The sequence below is a fragment of the Podarcis tiliguerta genome (assembly GCF_965153285.1).
Source record: "Podarcis tiliguerta genome assembly, chromosome: 2".
Classification (NCBI taxonomy): Eukaryota; Metazoa; Chordata; class Lepidosauria; order Squamata; family Lacertidae; genus Podarcis; species Podarcis tiliguerta.
Window position 1 is genome coordinate 16,895,667 of NC_139535.1, and position 21,698 is coordinate 16,917,364.

The following is a 21,698-nucleotide window of genomic DNA, read 5'->3' on the forward strand; positions in this document are numbered from 1 at the left end:
CCACTGAAAGGAACAAGAACTCCTTCCTTGTATGATAGCATCAGGTGGCCTCTGAGGTCTGGGACATTCAGTACAGCCCATTTGGATTTTTGTGAGCAATCAATGCATTATATCCCAATCAGATCAAAGGAACCACTACCCACCACCCTACTGCTCTTTGGAACCACCCCAGCATATTTCCAGAGGTGTCTTATATCTTTCAAGCCCACCACTTCCATGTGTCCTGAGAAGCCAATGAAGTTTCTTCTGACCTTATATAATTCCTGTGTTGAGCTTGGTTCATCACACCTTACCAGAGGCTGAGCTGCTGCTGCTGCTGCTGCTGCTTACTCCAAGGAGGCCTGATCTGCCCTGCAACCCGGTGGTCTCTCAGCTGCCAGACTTCAGAACTTGCCTCCTCATACAAAAGGGGTATCAATGGGGCAGAGCTTCTTTCTTGATAATCACAGCCCACGTGTGGCTCAGGTCTGCCTGCTTGCGTTCTGTATTTTGTTTTGCCTCAAGCCTGGAGGTAAGAAATCCCCCAACTACTTTTTGAACTGTGTCACATGTTAGCTGTGTGTGTCGGTGGAGATTCAGCAGGGACATTTTCTGAAAGGCAAGCGTAGTCCCTGCACTCAGAATATTTGGGCAGCTGCTGAGGCTACATGAGACAGCAATATGCCCTCTTTTTCAATCTAAATCTCTTGTCCTTCATCAGGGAGAGGAGCACAACCCGCCACCATTGTTCTGATCTCCTCAGTGCCTCCTAGTTCTTCACTAGAGCAGACGTTTCCAACCTTTTTGGGTCAACGGCTCCCTTGACCAACTATATTCCCAAGAAGAAGGACCAGTGGACTGGCTGGCTGGGCTCCCTCACCCACTTGCTTGCTTACTCCAAGGCTGCCTCAGCTCCTGGCAACCAGCACCCCCTGGTCAGCCCCAGAGGCACCATACGCCTGGGGAGCTTGCAGCCAGGGCTGCTGCAACATATAGCCTTTGGGAGGCAGAGATTCAAGAGGGCATCAGAAGAGGGAGGGAAGGAAAGAGGGATGGAGGCTAGTGTTGCCCCCCCGACCATCATTCAAGGCACCCCAAAGGTGCCATGACACACCAAAACCACTGAACTAGAGTGACTCCACATTGGAGGGAGTTTTGGCATCAGACTCTTTCAGCAGAAGAATGGATGTCACTCTGGGGTGGGAAAGCAAAGATGCCTCCTACCATGGGCCCCTAAGAGAAGTGTTAGAGCCCATGTCTTCCATGCAGAAAACCCCAGGTTAACCCCCCCCCCCACACACCAGGCATCCTGAGACTCTGGGGACCAAACTGGGGGAAATGGAGCGAGAGCTTGACTTGGTGTTAGAGAGCTCCCTATGTTTGAGGAGGTTCTGTCCTCTCATGATATAAGAATTTTTTTCATTTGTGTGTGAAGATATATCCAATGTATCTTAATCAATATTATTAAGAGGGGAGGGCTTGGGGTTTCACCAGCACTATGCTTTGCAGTGCAGCAGCTTCCCATTAGGAAAGAAAACCGTTAAAAAGGGGGGGGGGAGTGGTAGGATTAGCAGGGCCTGTGTGCAAGACCCAAGATTTGCAGCCCTTGGCCCATCCCTTAACAAAGCCCCTGATTGAATGAGTTTTAAAGTAAGGACAGTGTTTGCACGGATAAATGTCTGTCATTTGCAGTGGATGCTATCGAATGCAGATCATGCATTTCAAATAATCCCGACGAACCATGCGAACCAAGTGATAGGAAGTGTACCGGAGTCATTTGTGTATTGGGAGAAATATTTTCAGGTAATGAGTCTGTCCCAGCTACAGTCCTCCTTTGTGTATGCTGGACTAGGATGACTGGAAGTAGAGGAGGGTCGCGGACTCCTGATTTTTCAGTGGTGGAAAGCGCTCAAGAAAAGCCCTGTTGGATCTGACCAAAGATCCATCAATGATGTGGAGTAAACGTTGTCCTTTTAAATGTATTCTCTTTTGCTATGAACAAATTCAGTCACATTCTCTCCATACTTGTTACTAACACAAATACTTCTCTTTCTCTCTCCAAAAGAAAATGGAGACAAGGTTCAATACTTCAAAGAATGTGGCAGTGAAGAATCGAAGGAGCTTTGTGGAAAGGAATACACATTGGGGAAAAAAGAGAAAATTACATGCTGCGAAACTGACTTATGTAATGAATGATTTTCCTATTGTTTTCCTAGATTATTTTGATCTGTCCAGCAACCTCATCGCACCACAATTCAAATAACATACCTTCTGCAGACCTTCTGATGCAGACCTACTGGGGGGGGGAGCCAAACTCACAGTCTCCACCCCAATTATCCTCATCTCCCTCCACAAATTGGAGCCTGACTGTGTGATGTGGGCAGTCTTCTGTATTTGTGGGGGGTTCCCAACAGTGCTTTTCTTCAGCATGCCAGAGTACAGTTCCAGCACCTCTCAGGTGGGCGCCATTTTGGTCCCACTTCTTCCCTTCATGTACCTAAAACAAAGCCCAAAGCAAACATTTCAAGTCAAAACAGAAGCTGGTCAGTGTGTGAGAGTCTATACTGCTTTTTGTGTTTTGTTTACATCTATGACTCCACCTAGCTCTTAACCGCTCGTAGCTGTAATTGGTCAAGCTATGGGGTGGGCCAATTCGTATTTCCTTTTCTTTAATCCATTTCCCATGTAGTGGCAACAGGCTTGAAGCTTTCCAGCCAAGCCTCCATTGTTGCATGTGTGTGCCTTTGTGCAAGGGCCCTTCCAAGCTGCCCTAGACATCACCTAAGTCTAAGAGGAGGTGAGGATGCATTTAATTGACTTGCACCAGAACCAGGGGCACCAGCATCTATTCAGGGCTGCCCCAAGTCGCCCAGCGACTTGCTGTAACAACTTCTTGGTGAGTTCCAGCACCTGTTTTCAGCACTGGTTCCCACACATTTTCAACAGTGATTTCCCAGAGTCCAAAATGTATGTCCATGAGGACAGGAGATTTCTCCCCCTTGCTTGGCATCTGTACAACTGGCTAAGCATTGCTGTGAATCAAATGCTCATCAGTTCAACTGCTTTGCACCTCCTCTGTGCACTCGTGTGTGTGTCCTCATTTATGTATGCTTTCATTGTTTTATTATTTGGAAAACAATGTCTCCTAAGTGCATAATTGTCTGGGGGAACGGAGTGGGTTGCGATGCACTGCAATTATTAATATTACGCATATGGAAGCAATAAGATGAATAAAATCTGACTCTTCTGGAAATAAAAATTGTCCAGTCTAAAATTATGGTTCAAAAGCTTTACTAACAGAACTTGTTCCAAAACAGACACCCAAAACAATAATATTACATCCAGAGAGTTACCATGTGTTTATCCAAGCAGAGGTACAGCATCTTAGACATACAAAATTACTTCATACAGAACTGAGAACAAAGCTCATTCTCTCCCCTGGCCTCCATTACAGCCTGAGGCTGTGTTCTTGGAGAGAATCATTTTCACACCTGTCTCCTTGGTGGCCTGAGAGAGGGAAGAAAAGACCAACTCAAACGTAATGGAGATTTGCAACTGAGGCACCTGATTGTATACATGTGAAAGCTGCAATGTTAGAGAAAGGAATTCATGGAACATCCTAGGACAACTTCTGTCACTGAGTAGGCAATCGCCTGAAACCAGCACTCCCTGCTCCAGAGCGTGAACTAGTGTCCTTTGGGCTTCAAAAGTGCAGTAGTCTCACAAGTAGACAATCCCCTGAGTAGTTGTTGCCTTGCAAGGCACTTTCCTGCAGATTGCTCAAAGAGAGGGGCCAGTGTGGTGTAGTGGTTCAGAGCAGTGGACTTGTAACCTGGTGAACCGGGTTCGCTTCCCCGCTCCTCCACATGCAGCTGCTGGGTGACCTTGGGCCAGTCACACTTCTCTGAAGTCTCTCAGCCCCACTCACCTCACAGAGTGTTTGTTGTGGGGGTGGAAGGGAAAGGAGAATGTTAGCCGCTTGGAGACTCCTGAAGGGGAGTGAAAGGCGGGATATCAAATCCAAACTCTTCTTCTTCTTCTTCACTTATGGAGGAGCACTTTCCAGAAAGGAAGCTTCCGGCTCTCAGCAGGCCGAAACATTAATCCTGCTCCCCAAACCAATTTAGGACTAGTTCCAGGGCAGGTTGGGTTGTCACCAGAATCGCCCAGGGTGAAACCTCCCTCCCCCATCATATATGTTAGGGTTGCCATATTTCAAAAAGTGAAAATCTGGACACTTGTTGAGCTGTTTCTTTTCTTTTCTTCTTTTTTTTTCAAAAAATGAAGCTTTTGAGGCATTGTTAAGGAAAATTACCCAAATAACAACACCTTCAGCATGAGTTGCCATACGTTTTCCAGGATATTTTAGCGATTTTTGGAAATTCCACCTGGACGAATCCAGGATTTGTCTGGGAAAACCCAGGCGTACAACAGCCCTAATATATGTGTACCATAACACATATACACATACATTTAAACCACAAACATATGCATTTAAACCATAAACACTCTAAAAATAAATATACTGTCATGGTGAATAGAGCATGGCTTAGCACTCTCTTCTCTAAATGCACAATATACCCAGAGGCACCAGATTCTCTGGAAAATTGAGGGGGCCCAACACAGCACCCTGATATGGAGTGCCTGGAGGCAGTTGGAGGATGGATGGTGGCTAATGGATTGAGGTTGAATCCTGGCAAGTATTCAACCTCAGAAGTACTGTTTTGGGGGGGCAGGGGGTGGGCTGGTGTGGAGGACTCCCTGGTCCTGAATAGGGTAACTGTGCCGCTGAAGGACCAGGTGCACAGCCTGGGAGTCATTTTAGACTCACAGCTGTCCATGGAGGTGCAGGTCAATTCTGTATCCAGGGCAGCTGTCTACCAGCTCCACCTGATACGCAGGCTGAGACCCTACCTGCCAGCGGACTGTCTCGCCAGAGTGGTGCATGCTCTAGTTATCTAGCTTGGACTACTGCAATGTGCTCTACGTGGGGCTACCTTTGAAGGTGACCCGGAAACTACAACTAATCCAGAATGCGGCAGCTAAACTGGTGACTGGGGGCGGCCGCCGAGACCACATAACGCTGGTCTTGAAAGACCTACATTGGCTCCCAGTACGTTTTGAGCACGATTCAAAATGTTGGTGTTGACCTTTAAAGCCCTAAATGGCCTCGGTTCAGTATACCTGAAGGAGCGTCTCCACTCCCATCGTTCTGCCCGGACGCTGAGGTTCAGCTCCGAGGGCCTTCTGGTGGTTCCCTCATTGCAAGAAGCAAAGCTACAGGGAACCAGGCAGAGGGCCTTCTCGATAGTGGCGCTTGCCCTGTGGAATGCCCTCCCATCAGATGTCAAAGAGATAAACAACTACCTGACATTCAGAAGACATCTTAAGGGGAGTTTTTAATGTGTGAAATCTTAGTGTATTTTTGATCTTTGTGGAAGCTGCCCAGAGTGGCTGGGGAATCCCAGACAAATGGACGGGGTACAAATAATAAATTATTATTATTATATCTCAAGTGAGGCCCTCTGAATATTGAGGGGACTCTGCCACTTAAAAAAAAAAAAGAGAGAGAGAGAGAGAGAGAGAGAGAGAGAGAGAGAGATTGGGGGGTGGGGTGGGAGAGAAACGGTTTTGGCCTCCAGGAGCCGAGGTTTTGAACACACCAGAAAGTTATTCATGTGGTGATGAAAAGTTGGTAACAGCAGAACGGGGTAAATGTGCGTGTGTGTGTGTCATATTTTTAGTGGGAGAGAGTTCCTCAGCAGAGCACCACAGCGAAGTGCCAGTGGATTGAACAATTTTATACCCAACGCTGTGGAGCCACAAAACCTCATGGAGAAAGAAAAAAAGGCATGAACTCTGTGACCTGTGTATTTGAGTGTGGTTTAAAAAACAGAGGGACTGTTAAAGGCATCAGATCAGTTATCAGAAACCCTACATATTAGGATGTTTCTCCAAGCCTTTAACATGCAAGATGAAATAGCCTTACTCAGCTGACTAACCAGCCAACTTTCCATCTCTCCCCACTAATGGGCATCAACTCCAGCTTTGATCCTGTGTGACTCCATCAACCAAGAAATATGGAGGTGGACAAAAAACCCACTGAAGGGAACAAGAACTCCTTCCTTGTATGATAGCATCAGGTGGCCTCTGAGGTCTGGGACATTTGGTACAGCATTCAGCCGAATCATCAGCCCATGTAGATTGTTCTAAACCATTAGTGCATTATGTTCCAAACCGATCAGGGGAGCATACTTCCAGAGGCGGCTTGTATCTTTCAAGCCCATCACTTCCAGGTGTCCTGAGAAGCCAAGGAGATTTCTTCTGACTTTACATAATTGCTGTGTTGAGCTTGGTTCGTCACATCTTACCAGAGACTGAGCTGCTGCTGCTGCTGCTGCTGCTTACTCCAAGGAGGCCTGATCTGCCCTGCAACCCGGTGGTCTCTCAGCTGCAAGACTTCAGAACTTGCCTCCTCATACAAAAGGGGTATCAATGGGGCAGAGCTTCTTTCCTGATAATCAGAGCCCACGTGTGGCTCAGGTCTGCCTGCTTGCGTTCTGTATTTTGTTTTGCCTCAAGCCTGGAGGTACGAAATCCCCCAACTCCTTTTTGAGCTCTGTCACATGTTAGCTGTGTGTGTCGGTGGAGATTCAGCAGGGACAATTTCTGAAAGGCAAACGTAGTCCCTGCGCTCAGAATGTTTGGGCAGCTGCTGGGGCTACATGAGACAGCAATATGCCCTCTTTTTCAATCTAAATCTCTTGTCCTTCATCAGGGAGAGGAGCACAACCCGCCACCATCCTTCTGATCTCCTCAGTGCCTCCTTGAGATAGTCTTTCTCTAGAGTTTCCAACCTCTGGTTTCCAACCTTTTTGGGTCCATGGCTCCCTTGACCAACTACATTCTTTGTGTGGCTCCCCTGTGGGGAAATGGACTCTAAGCCTCAGGAGCCTAGTTATGTCACCCCTTGGCTGCAGAGCTCACAGGCCTTCACCTCTTTTTGAACACCCTCCCTTGTGGAGTGTTCCTACAGCCTCCTTTCCTCTCCCCTCTCCTTGTGAGTCCTACAGGCAGCCACCCCCCCAACACTGGGCCACCCTTATCCCAAAGTGATGTGCTGGCTGCCTGGGCTCCCTCACCCACTTGCTTGCTTACTTTGAGGCTGCCTCATCTCCTGGCAACCACCACCCCCTGGTCAGCTCCAGAAGCACCATTCGCCTGGGAAGCTTGTAGCCAGGGCTGCTGCAAGAAACAGATGCACAAGCCTTTTGGAAGTAGAGGGATGGAACTGGGAAGGAAAGAGGGATGGAGGCTAGTGTTGCCCACAGCACCCCTGACCATCATTCAAGGCACCCCATGACCCACTGGTTGAAAACCACTGAACTAGAGTGACTCCATATTGGAAGGAGCTTCTGGTGTCAGGCTCTTTCAGCAGAAGAATGGATGTCACTTTTGGGTGGGTGAGCAAAGATGCCTCTTACCATGGGGTCCCTAAGAGAAGTGTTAGAGCCCGTGTCTTCCATGCAGAAAACCCCAGGTTAACCCCCCCCCCCAGCATCTCCAGTAAGAGGGTTCAGGGAGAAGAAGATTATGCATCCTAAGACAAAACTGGGGGAAATGGAGAGAGAGCTTGACTTTGTGTACGTTCAGCTGAGGTGAGTCAGGCTGCCTGCTCATGATACAATAAAATTTTTCATATGTGTGTGTGAAGTGTGTGTGAAGGCTTGTATCCAATGTATCTTAATTCATCTAATTAAGAGGGAATGCCTGGGGTTTCACCAGCACTATGCTTTGCAGTGCAGCAGCTGCCCATTAGGAAAGAAAACTGTTAAAAAGGGGAGAAGCGGTAGGATTAGCAGGGCCTGTGTGCAAGACCCAAGATTTGCAGCCCTTTGCCCATCCCTTAACAAAGCCCCTGATTGAATGAGTTTTAAAGTAAGGACAGTGCTTGCAGGGACAAACAAACAAACAAACAAACAAACAAACAAACAAACATGTCTGTCTTTTACAGTGGATGCTGTCAGATGCAGAAAATGCTTTTCCAATCATCCTGACGAACCATGCGAACTGAGTGATGGGGAGTGTAACGGGGACGTCTGTGTATTGGGGAAAATATTTTCAGGTAATGTTTCTGTCCCATTTATAGTCCGCCTTTGTGTATGCTGGACTAGGATGACCGGATGTTTCAAACAGGTGGACTCAGTTGTGAAATCGTGGTGAGGGGTGGGTGGGGACTCATGGCTGTATCACTCCAAAGAAGCAGATGTCTCAGGTGGGTCTGAGGACTGTGCCACTTGCCCCCCTCCTCTTCCGCGGCCATGCCTCTTCCTTTGCCCTCGTACCTGTGCTCCCAGTGACATGCCCTGTCCACCCCACACCCTACTGACACCATTGGCGCATCAGAGAGGTGGTGGCAGAAGAGGAGGTAGGAGAGGTGGCACAGGGGTGAGATTGCCTCAAACAGCAAAACGTCTTGGGCCATCCCTGTACACAACTGCAAGGCAGAATTTCTAAAAGATTTGCCTCATAAGGTCCTTGAATGTCAGCTTTGTTGTTATATAAAAGGGCATTAGACATAGGGACCTTACTTAAGAAGATGAAATAATGGGGAGTAGCAGGAAAAGTAAGGCTTGTCCATATAGACCATATTGTCCAATAGTCCATATTTTTAAAAAGTCCATTATCGCAATAGTTGTTGTTGAGTCATTTAGTCGTGTCCGACTCTTCGTGACCCCATGGACCAGAGCATGCCAGGCACTCCTGTCTTCCACTGCCTCCCACAGTTTGGTCAAACTCATGTTGGTAGCTTCGAGAACAATGTCCAACCATCTCGTCCTCTGTCGTCCCCTTCTCCTTGTGCCCTCAATCTTTCCCAACATCAGGGTCTTTTCCAGGGAGTCTTCTCTTCTCATGAGGTGGCCAAAGTATTGGAGCCTCAGCTTCACGATCTGTCCTTCTAGTGAGCACTCAGGGCTGATTTCCTTCAGAATGAAGAGGTTAGATCTTCTTGCAGTCCATGGGACTCTCAAGAGTCTCCTCTAACACTAGAATTCAAAAGCATCAATTCTTTGGCGATCAGCCTTCTTTATGGTCCAGCTCTCACTTCCATACAGGGAACTAATTGGTATCTTATACTCTCAGGAAAAGGTACAGTGGTACCTTGGGTTACATACACTTCAGGTTACATACGCTTCAGGTTACAGACTCCGCTAACCCGGAAATAGTACCTCGGGTTAAGAACTTTGCTTCAGGATGAGAACAGAAATTGTGCTCCTGCGGCACGGCAGCAGCGGGAGGCCCCTTAGCTAAAGTGGTGCTTCAGGTTAAGAACAGTTTCAGGTTAAGAACGGACCTCCAGAACAAATTCAGTACGTAACCAGAGGTACCACTGTATTTGGAATCCTTCATAGACAATAAGGTTCTCCTGGTGCCTTTATTATACAGTGGTACCTGGGTTCTCAAATTTAATCAGTTCCGGAAGTCCATTTGATTTCCGAAATGTTCAAAAAACAAGGCGCAGCTTTTGATTGGTATAGGCGCCCTGGAAACATTAGCTGACAGTTGCATTGGATGTTCAGCTTCTGAAAAGCGTTTGAAAACCGGAACACTTACTTCAGGGATTTTGGTGTTTAAGAACCAAGGTGCCACTGTACATCTGTAGGCAACAGGCAAAAACGTTCCTCTTTAACCAGTCCTTTGGTTGACTGAAATTCAATGCCCTTTTAAAATGTGTTTTTTTGGGGGGTGGGGTTATTGCGTAGTTCTTGTTTTTATTTTAATTACGAATTTTCTGTTTTTATATTGTGATTTTATCATGTGAACTGCCTTGATACCTGCAGCTTTAGGGCAGTATACAAATTTAATTAAAAAAAAAGGAAAAACAGTGGTGGAGATTATGATATTTAAGGGTTTGCTTTCTTTGGACATGAACCTTGAACATGTTTTAGCTTTAAGTTAACATTGACATTTTAGCAGTTTTAGCAAAATCAGTTTGAAATTCTGTTCCAGGTATACCCTTTGGAAGCGTTTAATACCAATCCCCCCCCCCAAATGATGTGGAGTAAACTTTGTCCTTTTAAATGCTTTTGCTATGGACAAATTCGGTAACATTCTCTCCATACTTGCTATTAACACAAATACTTCTCTTTCTCTCTCCAAAAGAAAATGGTGACTTGATGAAATACTACAAAGAATGTGGCGTTGGAGTATCGCTAGAGGACTGTGGAAAGGAACTGACAGCGGAAAACAGAGAGAAAATAACGTGCTGCGATACTGACTTCTGTAATGAATGATTTTCCTATTCTGTTCTTAGATTGTTTTGATCTATCCAGGGACCTCATGGCACCAAAATTCAAATAATAGACCTTCATGTACCTAAAACAAAGCCCAAAGCAAACATTTCAAGTCAAAACAGAAGCTGGCCAGTGTGTGAGAGTCTACACTGCTTTTTTTTTTTATTACATCTATGACTTTACCTGGCTCTTAACCGCTCGTAGCTGTAATTGGTCAAACTATGGGGTGGGGCCAATTTGTATTTCCTTTTCTTCTTTTTTTATAAATATTTTTTTTATTAAGAATTTAAACAAAACATATTGTCTTAATACATATCATCCTTGATCCCCCCCCCACAAAATAACCCCCCTCCCTCCCCCCTGACTTCCCTCAGCTCCAGTCTCTGGTTTCTCTACGGATGCTATTCTCTGCATGTTACATAATTGTATAAGTCCTTAATTTATCTAACTGGTTATTGTCAATAAATAAATTTGTGAGTGTTTATTCAAAACCTGCCAAGGAGTCCAGTTCACTTTGTTGTTTCTTTAAGGACTTTGTAAAAGTTTCCCATTTATCTTTAAAGTCACAGTTATCCTTGTCCTGTAGTTTATGAGTCAATTTTGCCAGTTCTGCATAGTCCATCAGTTTCTCTTGCCATAGTTCTGTACAGTGGTACCTTAGGTTACATACGCTTCAGCTTACAGACGCTTCAGGTTACAAACTCTGCTAACCCAGAAATAGTGCTTCAGGTTAAGAACTTTGCTTCAGGATGAGAACAGAAATCATGCTCCAGTCCTTAACTACAAAGAACTACTTCCTATTTGAGCATGCATACATGTTCAGGCTAAATAAACAGGAATAAAGGAGGAATGCATTCATCAAACCCCGGAGGTAATAAACTATAGGAAAGGAAGGACAGGCAAGGAAAGACAGGCAATTTACCACCTCCTTGTGAACTCTGTTTCCTGGCCCTAAGATTAACAAAAGCTACATCAAAGCTACCTCCTTATCTTTATGTACCCAGGATGCCTGGTAAGCAACTGGTCTGTGTAGAATGCTTATACAGTGGTACCTTGGGTTACATACGCTTCAGGTTAAATACGCTTCAGGTTACAGACTCCGCTAACCCAGAAATAGTGCTTCAGGTTAAGAACTTTGCTTCAGGATGAGAACAGAAATCATGCTCCAGCGGTGCGGCGGCAGCAGGAGGCCCCATTAGCTAAAGTGGTGCTTCAGGTTAAGAATAGCTTAAGGTTATGTATGGACCTTCGGAACGAATTAAGTACTTAACCTGAGGTACCACTGTATTTCATTTTCTTTAATCCATTTCCCATGTAGTGGCGACAGGCTTGAAGCTTTCCAGCCAGGCCTCTACTGTTGCATGCATGTGCCTTTGTGCAAGGGCTCTTCCAAGCCGCCCTAGCCATCCGCCTGAATCTAAGAGAACACAGGAGGTGAGGATACATTTAAGTGACTTGCACCAGAGCCAGGGGCACCAGCATCTATTCAAGGCTGCCCCGAGTCGCCCGACGACTTGCTATAACAACTTCTTAGTGAGTTCCAGCACCTGTTTTCAGCACTGGTTCCCACACATTTTCGACCACTGATTTCCCAGAGTCCAAAATGCATGGGGAGCCTCCATGAGGACAGGAGATTTCTCCCCCTTGCTTGGCATCAGAACAACTGGCTAAGCATTGTTGTGAATCAAATGCTCATCAGTTCAACTGCTTTGCTCCTCCTCTGTGCACTCGTGTGTGTGTCCTCATTTATGTATGCTTTCATTGTTTTATTATTAGGAAAATAATGTCCCCTAAGTGCATAACTGTCTGAGGGACTGGGGTGGGTTGTGGCGTACTGCGATTATTAATATTACACATATGGAAGCAATAGGATGAATAAAATCTGACTCTTCTGGAAATAAAAATTGTCCAGTCTACAATTATGGTTCAAAAGCTTTACTAACAGAACTTGTTCCGAAACAGACACTCAGAACAATAATGTTACATCCAGAGAGTTACCATGTGTTTATCCAAGCACAGGTACAGCATCTTAGACATATGACATTAATTCATACAGAAGTGAGAACAAAGCTCATCCTCTCCCCTGGCCTCCATTACAGCCTGAGGCTGTGTCCCTGGAGGGAATCATTTTCACACCTTTCTCCTTGTTGGCCTGAGAGAGGGAACAAAAGACCAACTCAAACATAATGGAGATTTGCAACTGAGGTACCTGATCATATACATGTGAAAGCTGTAATGTTCGAGAAAGGAATTCATGTAACATCCTAGGGCAGTGATGGTGAACCTTTTAGAGACAGAGTGCCCAAACAGCAACCCCAAACACATTTATTTATCACAAAGTGCCAACACAGCTATTTAACCTGTAAATCTTATTTTTTTCTGTGTGTTTCACATTTCTTCTTTATGACTACTGTTGTAATAAATAATCCTTCATAAAAGTTAATGTATTATATTCTTCATTAAATTATCTTTCCATTGATATATAATTTTATGGTATAACTCAGTGCTTTTTTCTTTCTTTCTAAAAAATGTTCATTTTGACTCAAGAAAATCTTCACTGGGGAAAAAAAAATACAGTTCAAATCGGAGAAAATAAATACAATGAATTTCTTCTCCCATTAAATTCACAAAACGTTTAGGGGTATACGTCCCCCTGCAATCCCATAGAAAATAAGCACTGGTATTACTCCAAAACAAAGTGGTGTTATGAGCCATCAACACTCGGAAATACATTTTTTCCAGAAGGTTCCACAATTTTGGCCACTAGTGTACACTGGAGGGCTGTACTAAGAGCCACCCTCTCCCAATTTTTAATATGAGATGATAATAATAATTGCGTGTGCACATACAAATAAGTATAAATAATTAAATAAAACTAGCCAGATGGGCAGGGTATAAATAATGTTTTTATTTTATTATATTATTATTATTGTTGTTGTTGTTGTTGTTGCCATTTCTTCAGCTGCTGTTTGATCGCAACCTCCACGGAATAAATTTCTCTGTTGGCTTTCACGGGAAAGCCCAGCGAACATGTAAACCCAGCAGCCCCTTCTTAGGGGTCTTTATCTGCTTACTGACCTGGGAGTTAAGCCCTGCCAAACTCAAAGCGGCTTACCCCGAGTAGAAAAAACAGACTGGCAGGAGGCCCTGGTGCATCAAAAGTCAATGCCTGCTCAGCCCCTCACTTGCTCGCCAGGCCCTGGTGCTGCAGGATTTGGATGGCGCAAGCCCTCCCCTCCTCCTCCTCCTCCATCCCTGGCAGGGAAGCTAAGGCACCAGGGTTGCAGCTAAGGCACCAGGCTGCAGGCTTTAGACAGTTATTCATGTGGTGATGAAATGTTGGTTACAGCAGCCACAGCTGACAATAAGCTGACAATAAGTTTTACAGCCACAGCTGACAATAAGCTATGTGAGGTGGCTGCATGATGTGCCAGTAGATTGAACCATTTTATACCCAATGCTGCAGAGCCACAAAACTTCACGAAAAACAAACAAATGGTATTAACTCTATGACCTGTGTTTTTGAATGTAGTTTAAAAATAGATGGACTGTTAAAGGAATCAGATCAGTTATCACAACCCTAGCATATTAGGATGTTACTCCAAGTCCTTGAAGTCAACACGCAAGATGAAATAGTCTCACTCAGCTAACTAACCAGCCAACTTTCCATCTCTCCCACTAATGGGCATCAACTGCAGCTTTGATCCTGTGTGACTCCATCAACCAAGAAATATGGAGGTGGACAAAAAACCCCACTAAGAGGAACAAGAACTCCTTCCTTGTATGATAGCATCAGGTGGCCTCTGAGGTCTGGGACATTTGGTACAGCATTCAGCCAAATCATCAGCCCATGTAGATTGTTCTAAACCATTAGTGCATTATGTTCCAAACCGATCAGGGGAGCATACTTCCAGAGGCGGCTTGTATCTTTCAAGCTCAACACTGCCAGGTGTCCTGAGAAGCCAAGGAGGTTATATAATTGCTCTGTTGAGCTTGGTTCGTCACACCTTACCAGAGGCTGAGCTGCTGCTGCTGCGACTTACTCCAAGGAGGTCTGATCTGCCCTGCAACCCGGTGGTCTCTCAGCTGCCAGACTTCAGAACTTGCCTCCTCATACAAAAGGGGTATCAATGGGGCAGAGCTTCTTTCCTGATAATCGGGGCCTACGTGTGGCTCAGGTCTGCCTGCTTGCGTTCTGTATTTTGTTTTGCCTCAAGCCTGGAGATAAGAAATCCCCCAACTCCTTTTTGAGCTCTGTCACATGTTAGCTGTGTGCGTTGGTGGAGATTCAGCAGGGACAATTTCTGAAAGGCAAGCGTAGTCCTTGCACTCAGAATGGGCAGCTGCTGAATCTACATGAGAATCCAGTTCTGCTGAGAGCAGTATGCTCTCTTTTTCTTTTTAAATTCGTTGTCCATCATCAGGAAGAGGAGCACAACCCACCACCATCCTTTTTTTTTTTTTTTTTTAAATTTTATTAACCGGCCAATCAAATCAAATCACATCACATAAATTCCGAATTACAAAGCCGAATTTTAAATTTTGTTGAGGGGACCCATATTTCAAGATGCGAAGGGGGATTCTGATCATCTTCTTGCTACTGCGTTAATGTCCAAATCAGTCCAAACAAAGTTCATAATTCTATCCAGTCTTATCTTGCTATTTCCACATCACATCTTGTTCATATATTTTCTCTTTTTTCTTTATGATCTCTTCTGATAGTCTCCTTAAGCCGATAAACACCAATAATAATCCTGTGTGAATTTTTCCGTTCTTCCAATCCTCAAATCGACAATTTCTGAAAGGCGAGCGTGGTCCCTGCACGCAGAATGTTTGGGCAGCTGCTGAGGCTACATGAGAATCCAGTTCTGCTGAGAGCAGTATGCCCTCTTTTTCAATCTAAATCTCTTGTTCATCGTCAGGGAGAGGAGCACAACCCACCACCATCCTTTTGATCTCCTCAGTGCCTTCTTGAGATAGTCTTTCCCCAAACCAGAGGTTTCCTGGCTTTTTGGGTCCACGGCTCCCTTGACCAACTACATTCTTTCTGTGGCTCCCCTGTGAGGAAATGGGCTCCAAGCCTCAGGAGCCTAGTTATGCCACCCCTTGGCTGCAGAGCCCACAGCCCTTCACCCCTTTTTGAACACCCTCCCTTGTGGAGTGTTTCTGCAGCCTCCTCTCTTCTCATGAGTCCTCCAGGCAGCCGCCCCCCATCACTGGGCCACCCCTATCGCAAAGACTGTTGCCTCCTCACTTGTCTGTCCATTCCCAACAAAAAGGACCAGTGGACTGGCTGGCTGGGCTCCCTCACCCACTTGCTTGCTTACTCCGAGGCTGCCTCAGCTCCTGGCAACCAGCACCCCCTATGGTCAGCCCCAGAGGCACCATACGCCTGGGGAGCTTGCAGCCAGGGCTGCTGCAACATATAGCCTTTGGGAGGCAGAGATCCAAGAGGGCATCAGAAGAGGGAGGGAAGGAAAGAGGGATGGAGGCTAGTGTTGCCCACAGCCCCCCCCCGACCATCATTCAAGGCACCCCAAAGGTGCCACGACCCACTGGTTGAAAACCACTGAAGTTGAGTGATTCCACATTGGAGGGAGCTTCTGGTGTCAGACTCTTTCAGCAGAAGAATGGATGTCATTCTGGGGGACAGCTGGGGTTTAACCACCACTATGCTTTGCAGTGCAGCAGCTGCCCATTGGGAAAGAGAACTGTTAGAAAAGGGAGAAGTGTTAGGATTAGCAGGGCCCGTGTGCAAGACTCAAGCTTTGCAGCCCTTGGCTCATCCTTAACAAAGCCCCTGATTTAATGAGTTTTAAAGTAAGGGCAGTGCTTTCAGGGAGAAACAAACAAACAAACAAACAAACAAATAAACAAACAAACATGTCTGTCTTTTACAGTGGATGCTCTGACATGCAGACAGTGCTTTTCATATCATTACGAAACACCATGCGATGTGAGTACGGACACGTGTATCGGAGACATTTGTACGTTTTGGGAAGTATTTTCAGGTAATTAGTCTGTCCCATTTACATTCTTCCTTTGCATATGCTGGACTAGAATGACAGGATGTAGAGGAGGGTCACGGCCTCCTGACTTTTCAGTGGTTGTAAGCGCTCAATAGGAGCCACATGGGATCAGACCAAAGATCCCTCAAAGATGTGGAGTAAACTTTATCCTTTTAAATGTATTCTCTTTTGCTATGGGCAAATTCAGTAACATTCTCTTCATACCTGTTATTAACACAAATACTTCTCTTTCTCTCTCCAAAAGAAAATGATGACTTGATTAAATACTCCAGATCATGCATCTACAATTACTCGAAAGACAGTTGTGGACAGGAAATTTTCCTCGGAAATTACCGATATAAAACAACATGCTGTTATACTGAGCTCTGTAATGATGAATAAAATCGGACTCCTCTTGAAATAAAAATTGTCCAGTCTAAAAATATGGCTCAAAAGCTTTACTGACAGAACTTCTTCCAAAACAGACACTCAGAACAATAATGTTACATCTAGAGAGTTGCATAAAATATCATGTGTTTATCCAAGCACAGGTACAGCATCTTATATGACATTAATTCATATAGAAGTGAAAACAAAGCTCTGCCTCTCCTGTAGCCTCCATTACAGTCTGAGGCTGTGTTTCTAGAGAGAATCATTTTCATACCTGTCTCCTTGGTGGCCTGAGAGAGGGAACACAAGACCAACTCAAACATAATGGAGATTTGCAACTGAATACCTTTCTTATGTGATCTACACACCAACATGAGAGCTAGCAGAGAGCATTCTATGTTAATTGTCCACTGTTAGGCACTCTGAGAAGATCGGGTTCTTTTGTGGAGATTCAGCATGTGTTTCTGTAAAAAAATAATTGTATGCCTAATAAGCTAATTCACCAAAGAAGTGAAGAAAGATTGGTTTATTACATGAAATGAAAAGAGACAGCAACATTATCAATACAGCAAATACAGCCTTTTGAGTAAATACCCACCTTAATTATAGAGAGAAAAGAGAATCCTAACTACTCAAGCCTGAAAAGTTGAGCGTGACAATGTGCCATAGAGCCACACTGAAAGTAGAATAAAATAAGGGAGTGAGGTGGCATACCTAATCAGGAAGGAAGCAGAACCCAATGCCAGGGATCAGAGATTGGTGCCTAATATGAGAGTTAAACTCTCGCATTCCAAATCCTATATCAGCAAGGCAATAGCGCCTCTTACCCATTCCTTGGTATGAGGTTCATATATGAGCATAGGGTATGAGCATAGGGTTGATCCTTGAAAACAGAGCAGAGAGGGGATTGCATTGGGGCTTGTGAGCTACCTAACTATTGATAATGTGTGGTTTAAGCACACTCTGGGGCCAAGAACTCTCTATGGAGGGGTGAAAGGTCTGCCTGAGTGAGCAAATAATATGTTACCTCAATCCGTTTGAATCATTGGTTATTGTTGCTCGTTCCTGCTTGTTCGACATTCTGCTTACACAGATAAGTTTGAAGTTGAGGGGACATGATCTTAATTTTGGAAAACCATCTGGTTAATTATTCGATTACTGAATAATAAATGTGTCTTAAAATGAATATCATTGTCTGTGACAAGTCTGCTTCCTACTTACAGGAGAGTGATAATTAAATTTTGCTGGCCAGCACCAGATTAGTATGCAAGCATACTAGTAATTAGTAATTAGCTTAGTAAGGCAAGCATTAATGGTGAGGATGCTTGTTTGTATCTACAAGGTCACTTCTTATATAGGAGTTTACACCAGGGTCATAGACAACTACTGAAAGGCATATTTTATATTAGACTCATGCTAACTACACTGATGCTATGAACCACATAAATAAACTATGGGCCAAGGACATGCTAGCACCCATTGTTACACATCGCCTTGTTATTTTATAAGAGGGCAATACAGTGGTACCTCTGGTTATGAACTTAATTCGTTCCGGAGGTCCATTCTTAAGCTGAAACTGTTCTTATCCTGAGGCATTCCTTCACTAATGGGACCTCCCGCTGCACGTGTGCCTCCATTGCACGATTTCCATTCACATCCTGGGTCAAAGTTCCTGGCCAGGAGCAGCTACTTCTGGGTTAGCGGAGCTCGTAACCTGAAGCGTTCCTAACCAGAGGTACCACTGTATAGAAATGCTACTATAAATCAATAAATTGTGCTACACTGAAGGGGCTCACATTTTCATCACAGCTACTTGATAACTCTAGTTTTCAATTACAGTGGTACCTCGGATTACGAACAGCCCTCTTAACGAACTATTCAGTTTGTGAACTTCTGCAAAACTGGAAGTTTACCTTGGTCTACGAACTTTACCTCGGTCTACAAATGGAAGTCAAATAGTGGAAGGGCACTGGTGGTGGAAGACCTCATTAGGGAAAGTGTGCCTTGGTTTAAGAATGGCTTCAGTTTAAGAAGGGACTTCTGGAATGGATTAAGTTCATAAACCAAGGTACCACTGTAAATAGATGGTGCAAAGAAATAGGATAAATGTGCAGAGCAGGTTCACAATTCTGCCCAATGCTCCTGCCCAGTATACAGTGATGTTCAGATAGAAACCTAGGCACAACTCATTGTTCCATGTCCCTAAGACCCCCTCCAGACTGGGTTTTTATGGTGGGGGTCTTCTGCAACATGTTCTTGACACAACGATAGTGTATTAGTGCTGGATTTCGTCTGCTCTGCTTTGTACTGTGATTTCCCCCCAACCGTACCACATTATTCCTGCCCAGGGGAGCTATCATGCCACAAAAGTGGGACAAAAATATACTAGAACATTGGTGGTTTTAAAATATCATGGGATTTCATCAGAAAGTTATGGTATATGCATGAACCACTGAGACTGCCCCAAAACTTTTGCAGGTGTAACATGCGTTGAAAGCAGGATCGCAAGCAGCACCACGAGCACAAAGAATCATCAGTGCACAATTTTAAAAGGAAGTCTGGAGGAGCTCTTAAATATACAGTGGTACCTCTTAATTTGTACTTAATTCATTCCGGAGGTCCGTTCTTAACCTGAAACTGTTCTTAATCTGAAGCACCACTTTAGCTAATGGGGCTTCCCGCTGCTGCCGCGCCGCCGGAGCACGATTTCTGTTCTCATACTGAAGCAAAGTTCTTAACCCGAGGTACTATTTCTGGGTTAGCGGAGTCTGTAACCTGAAGCGTATGTAACCTGAAGCGTATGTAACCCGAGGTACCACTGTAAATTAAAATCTGGACTTGGGAACCCTAGATATTAGCCTAGCCCAAGTGTATCATGATGTTTCTCCCAGTTCTTGCACTCAGGATCCAAAGTGAAATTGATTCAGCCAGATGACTAACCAGCCAGCCAACCTGCCGTCTCTCCCCAGTTGCACGCATCAACTGTTTTGATGCTATATGGGCCCGGTGAAACAAGAAATATGAGGGTGGACCGAGAACTTATTAAAAGGAAGAAGAATTCCTTCTAAGTCAGACATTGTCAGGCTTCGGGGAAGTGGCTTCCTCCCTCCCTTTGCCCGTAGATAAGTAGAACAAAGCAAAAATAGTCCCTTACCATTTAAAGAGGTTTTAATGATCACAGCAAAAGAACAAAGAGTCCGTTCTCAGAGTAAAGGTGCTCCCAAATAAGGTTTACACCCACTCCCTCCCAAGTCACTTCCTCATCTTGCAACCTGATCTCGCAACCCACTTTGGTTTCTGAGCTGCCACCTTATCTGCTTGTCGTGACCTTGGGCTGGGCGGATGTAGGCTTTCCAGCAAGAGTGAGCACTCACACTTTACACTGTGGGTGCCCTTTGAGGATATTTCACTCCTCCCATTGCAAGAATCTGCTAATGTTTCAGAAAGGAGGGGGCGGATTTCGCTCATTACTTATTCCGCTCCAGCCTGACTTCAAAGGGGGAGTCTGAGTGTTATCTGTGCATAGATAAGGTCGCTGCACATGCAGCTGTAACACTCAGTGCAGCCCAGCATCTCCATTTAGTTTGTAGATAGTTTGTACAGTAGCTGAAGAGAATAATAATAAAAAAAGCAGAGACATCACCTTGCCAACAAAGGTCCGTATAGTTAAAGCCGTGGTTTTCCCGGTAGTGATGTATGGAAGTGAGAGCTGGACCATAAAGAAGGCTGATCGCCGAAGAATTGATGCTTTTGAATTATGGTGCTGGAGGAGACTCTTGAGAGTCCCATGGACTGCAAGAAGATCAAACCTATCCATTCTGAAGGAAGTCAGCCCTGAGTGCTCATTGGAAGGACAGATCGTGAAGCTGAGGCTCCAATACTTTGGCCACCTCATGAGAAGAGAAGACTCCCTGGAAAAGACCCTGATGTTGGGAAAGATGGAGGGCACAAGGAGAAGGGGACGACAGAGGACAAGATGGTTGGACAGTGTTCTCAAAGCTACAAACATGAGTCTGACCAAACTACGGGAGGCAGTGGAAGACAGGAGTGCCTGGCGTGCTCTGGTCCATGGGGTCACGAAGAGTCGGACACGACTAAACGACTAAACAACAACATTCTACAGAGCTGTCGTTCGAGTGATTCATGCTCTGCTGTGCTCCGCTGATTACTAGAAGTGAGTTCGGTGCTCACAACTCTGAGTTGTGAGTCCACAGCACTTAGACCTGCTTCCTGCGTGGAAGGTCTCTGGAAGTGCTTTCCAGATCACCTGGCCCAGTTGGGGCTGAAGAGGTTGAGCCCAGTAGGTGGCACTGGCTCAAAGGCGAAGCTGACACCCTTTGCGGGATTGCGTGCAGCTCTTCGGACCCCAGGGAACTTACTGGTTGTATGGGCTGGCCTGCGCCTCAGTTGTTATTCTTTGGAGGTTCACGCCCAGCCTCAGTTAGTCAATTTACACTGCTGAGAGGTGGGGCCAGTTGCATAAATAGGGGAAGGAGCTGGCAGCAGCCAGGCAGTCAGCTCAGGAGCTTCACCCACCCACCCAACCCTCCCTTTGTTTAATGTTTCTTGTTTGCAGGTTACCCTTTTTTCTTCAGGTTTAGCGGGAGCTCCTACGGTGTTTTGACTGATTGCTGTTGAAGAACCGGGAATAAATTTTCCTGCATTGGCAGGTTTTGTCTTCACCGTAGCAATTTGTCACAACTTTGGCGGTTTAAGGCCTTGGGCGGAATCCTTTAGTCTTTTCTTCCCTAAACAAAAACATCTTGGAGGTCCCAGGCCACAGGGAGGTTAGGCTGGCCTCAACCAGAGCCAGGGCTTTTTGGGCTGTGGCTCCGATCCGCTGGAACGCTCTGTCACAAGAGACTAGGGCCTTGCGGGACTTGACATCTTTCCGCAGGGCCTGCAAGACAGAGCTGTTCCACCAGGCAGAAAGTTTGTGGGGCACTAATGAAATTCTATTTTACACTGGGTGGCCAGTGTAGAACCTGTGCTGAAAATCTTCCCCAGTAAAGTGGTTTCCCAAATG

At 45.3% G+C, this 21,698-nt stretch overlaps 3 long non-coding RNA genes across 3 annotated transcripts; all 3 read left to right on the top strand.

Moving 5' to 3' along the window:
• Positions 1–3,253, top strand: LOC310671031. Its single transcript, XR_014507688.1, has 3 exons — positions 1–511; positions 1,672–1,782; positions 2,045–3,253. It is a non-coding gene; the product is annotated as an uncharacterized lncRNA (long non-coding RNA).
• Positions 3,254–6,135: 2,882 nt separating this feature from the next.
• LOC310671041 lies at positions 6,136–16,725 on the top strand. The gene is made up of 3 exons (XR_014507701.1): positions 6,136–6,568; positions 16,175–16,285; positions 16,548–16,725. It is a non-coding gene; the product is annotated as an uncharacterized lncRNA (long non-coding RNA).
• On the top strand, positions 8,131–10,242 carry LOC310671208. Its single transcript, XR_014507896.1, has 2 exons — positions 8,131–8,254; positions 10,144–10,242. It is a non-coding gene; the product is annotated as an uncharacterized lncRNA (long non-coding RNA).
• Positions 16,726–21,698: the final 4,973 nt, after the last annotated feature.